Raw genomic sequence first — 4,479 nt, forward strand, 5'->3', positions numbered from 1 at the left:
GCGAAACATTTGAAAGCAAAACATGAAACAGATCAGATGAAAAAAATGAAGTACGTGTCCCATTCAAGCACCGATGCACCCATTCCACATGACCACACTCGCCTGGCCTGTTTCTCTGGGGAGTGGGGACGTGGCGGGGTGGGGCGGGGCGGAATGGGACGGAGCGGGGTGGGAGACTCCATGGTGGGATGAGGGCCAGTCGTACAGGGTGGAGCAGGGTGGGGAGGAATGGAGAAACGAACCAGCTTTGTGACGATTTGTTTTTCTTTCGTCTTTTTTTATATTCCTCTTCTCTTGTGGTTCATAAACGGTTAGAAGAAGAAAAAAAAAACAAGGAGGAGGAGGAGAACGATGAGGAGGAAAGTTGTGTAGAAATATGAAGAATGGAGCGAAACCTCAACCCTTTAAGTGAAGCCGAGGAAGTGCACGCGACTCTGAACTTAAGAGCATAAGGGATAAAAAGACAGATCAAAGGAGAGAGAGAGAGAGAGAGAGAGAGAGAGAGAGAGAGAGATGTTTTTATATGCTTCCTTCGGAGATTATTAACTCCACTTATACCTAGACGTATTTTATATTTACGCATGCTTCCTTTATATTAACTTCACTTTTACATAGATATACAATATTATATTTTCGTATGTTTCCTTCGGAGACTATTAACTCCCACGTATACTGCCTGGTGCTTGGTTGTTCCTGCCCTGATACATATCCATCTTGCTCCGCCATTTAATCATGTTCTCTCTCACGGTCTACCTCAAGTTGAAGAAAGTGTAATATCCTCTTCTTTTCTTCCACTTGAAGGATCATCCATCACTTGCATTGAATTTTCGGGAGCTATTGAAGTAGCAATTTCCCGGACCACCAGCAGGAGGTCGGGGAATGGGAAGTTTGCTGCCCGTACTCTTCATCTCACTGCGTCCCTTGCCCCGTCCTGAAATGCCCTAAATTGCTTTATTTGTCTCCTCTTGGCCCTATACAATCTCATTACAATCTCTCCATGTCTCGCCTTATCCCGTTTCATTGCATATCTTTCTGTAACACACTTTTCTCTGTGGGCCTCTCATCTTTCCACATTGCTGTTCTGAACCTAAACTTTTCTTGAACATATATACCAGAATTTCCACTGTTATACCTTCCTTTTCTCTGTGGGCCTCTCATCTTTCCACATTGCTGTTCTGAACCTAAACTTTTCTTAGCCGAATGTCCCATCTCCTTCCTGTCTTCTTTCCTTGTCCCCGTCCTACTACTACTCTCTCTCTCTCTCTCTCTCTCTCTCTCTCTCTCTCTCTCTCTCTCTCTCTCTTGCTAACCTGCGCACACTCTCATGATATTCTTAAGCCATTGAATTAAATATATTACATAAAATAAAGAAATTACACACACACACACACACACACACACACACACACACACACACAACATTGTAGTAATTGTTGTAGTATAATACTTCTTGCACCTTTTCATATTGCCATATTTTTCATAAGCACAATATGCTGCACTCGTAATCTGACTCATTTCTTCATAAATGTGTACACACTTTAACTTTCTACTGATATTTGTATGTTTAATTTGTGCTTTAAACCTTCGTATGGCGTTCAAGTCTCGAACAGCTTCCAATTAAAGTACCGAAACAACGCGACTCACTCAAATCAGTCTCCGCTGCGTCCTGTCGTGTGGTTGACGTGTGTCCGGTTTGGTGTTTCAAGAGGACTTAGTTGTAGTCAAGGTGGGATAGAACTGCCGATACGCTGCCCGGAAACGTATCTTCAGGGGCCAGCATGTAAGGTGAGTACATAAGGAAAGCATATGGATTTAATTTGTGGTGTATAAAATGAGCCTTCTGTCTCGGAAGCCAGACTGATGACGCATCTTTCTTGAAAATCGAAGAGATGGCAAAGCATGATATCGAACACCATTTTATCATGCACAGGTTATACATCATAAGGCAGTGTAGAATTTCAACTTCTTTATATTCGTCATAGAAATTGAGTAGTGCTCAAAATGACTAGTTTCAATACTTAGGGAGACGTTGTTCACCGTGAGTGTTAAGATGACGGCGGCGATTGGCATCGTTATTCAGCTCCTGCCTGTTTCGTCACACTCAGCGCCGAACACACTAGAATAATTTAGGGTACCATGTCGTCTGTTATAAATACTTGCTAGTAAAACAACGCTACTAACTCACTTTCTCTCTCTCTCTCTCTCTCTCTCTCTCTCTCTCTCTCTCTCTCTCTCTCTCTCTCTCTCTCTCAAGGATTTGTTAGGAAAATTGTAATTATTTTTTTCAGCAATTCTAAATCGCACGCACATACGCACGCATAACTATTAATATATAGTGGTGTGGCGTAGGGCAAATTCGGCGTTGGCTTATTAGTGGTCCCAGTTGCGTGGGTGTCTCCTCTATCGTGTATAATAGGGGATATCTTTGCACTATAGTGTATGATAAGGATTATTCCTTACTTAAAGAAGAACCGTTGTACGTATGTAAACTATTATTTTGAGTTCTTACGAGTGGTACATAAATCATAACCACATATCACTTTAAAACATCAAGACACTAGTAAACACTTCTTCGACTTATAAGTATTTTTCTAGATTAGCAATGCTATTAACATGATATCATTCATAATCTAATAATCTGTAATCTTACAAAAAAAAATGTAAGAACATGAACATTTTTCCTGATGGTTATGATGTTACTTCTCTAAAGAAGATGAACTGTACATGTGTTAGATATGAACTCATTCAAGAGGGCAGTTTCAAGTTATTATCCCGTATTTTTGAGTAATGCTTTGTGACTGATGCAAGAATCATTGTACAAAATGTAAAACATTCTTTTGATTTTTTTTTTTTTTTTTTCATCCATAAATAATTATTCTTTTGTCTGCGATCCACTCATGAAAGCTCTAAACTAAATTTTGCATATGTACAGTACAATGATTATGAAAGAGACATTCTAATCATTCAATTTTTTTTAAGAAAAATTGATTTTTTTTTGTAAAGATTGTCATGAAATTTTCTCGTTTCAAAAATTTCAGTTGTTAATTATAAAAAGTTTTTCAGAAAGAGGAATCATTGCACATGTGTTAAATATTGTTTAGATTTCTTTCTTACTCCCTTTAAATGCGAACGTCTCTTGCTGCGATATCATCATCGAACAGGATGGGGAGCCACGACGCCGCGTGACAGCAGTTGGCTCCCACAGCTCGTTAGCCGTCTCGCTTTGATGACCTGTGTGGGGCTGAGGCCTTTTGGCTACTTGTCTAGGAGGTGAGGCGCCTTTGACCGCCTTAATAGGGACAGAACCTCCTTTGATAGCATATTTGAAGAGTTTGGTTCCTTTGATTACCAGCGTCACCGGTGAACAATCACCGAACTTCAATCGCACAACACAAAATTGTTGTTGTTGTTGCTGCTGTTGTTGTTGTTGTTGTTGTTGTTGTTGTTGTTGCTGCTATATATATATATATATATATATATATATATATATATATATATATATATATATATATATATATATATATATATATATATATATATATATATATATATATATATATATATATATATATATATATAGAGAGAGAGAGAGAGAGAGAGAGAGAGAGAGAGAGAGAGAGAGATGTATATAATGCCGCGTATTTTAGATACGGGACGCTATTGCTTCTCTAACATCTGTTAGCCATTTTGTTTATTATTTCATTGCCTGATACCGAAAATAATGTACACTTGAATGATGTCTCTGTTATAATGTTATAAAGTCAATGATGAACTGCCAAATTATACCTTCGTTATTGTACAAAGTCCTTTCCTTTGTAACATCATATTGGACTCCATGTGTATTAGTGGGTTCTTTGAGCACCGTTTTAGTACTTGTTCTGGATGAAGTATCACGGCCACCACTTGTATTGATGAGAACGGCGGCAACTTGTTCTGCTTGATTTCTCGCTGCTTACGCTTGAGTTTATTGGTCTTTTTTTTTTTTTTTTTTTTTTTTACGTAGGGAAGAGGGCCAGCCAAGGGCAAAAAAAGATAGTTAGAAAATAGCCCACTTGAGCGCTGGCTCTCCAAAGAGTCTGGTAGCTTGTAGCTTGGAGCGAAGCCTGAAGGCGAAAGAGTATATTTTGGTGGTGATCTTAGGAAGCCAGTCGTGAGGATTTTGATAAACACCCTCGATGCTTTGACTTGTATTTTGATATATATATAGATAGACAACAATCGATATGTGGCATGGCGTGACAATTAACAGCTTGATTCAGTGATGAGGAGAGCGTGCAGTTTTCAGCCTGAGTGAGTGAGAATGTGAGTGAGAATGTGAGTGCGAGCGCGAAGGAGCCATTGAGATCGAGAGTACGAATTGAGCCTGAATGAGCGGCGAAGGACGAATGCTTGCGAGAACCTGAATGAGAGAGAGAGAGAGAGAGAGAGAGAGAGAGAGAGAGAGAGAGAGAGAGAGAGAGAGAGAAGCGAGGATCGTAT

At 39.5% G+C, this 4,479-nt stretch overlaps 1 long non-coding RNA gene across 1 annotated transcript in view; it reads left to right on the forward strand.

The window, feature by feature from the left end:
* The first annotated feature begins 1,662 nt into the window (after positions 1–1,662).
* The window catches only part of LOC123517051, a 175,754-nt gene continuing 172,937 nt past the window's right edge, over positions 1,663–4,479 (forward strand). The window contains exon 1 of the long non-coding RNA XR_006678375.1: positions 1,663–1,785. This is a non-coding gene — a long non-coding RNA (uncharacterized LOC123517051). The remainder of the gene's footprint in view (positions 1,786–4,479) is intronic.

Source organism: Portunus trituberculatus, chromosome 41, assembly GCF_017591435.1.
Source record: "Portunus trituberculatus isolate SZX2019 chromosome 41, ASM1759143v1, whole genome shotgun sequence".
NCBI classification, from domain to species: domain Eukaryota; kingdom Metazoa; phylum Arthropoda; class Malacostraca; order Decapoda; family Portunidae; genus Portunus; species Portunus trituberculatus.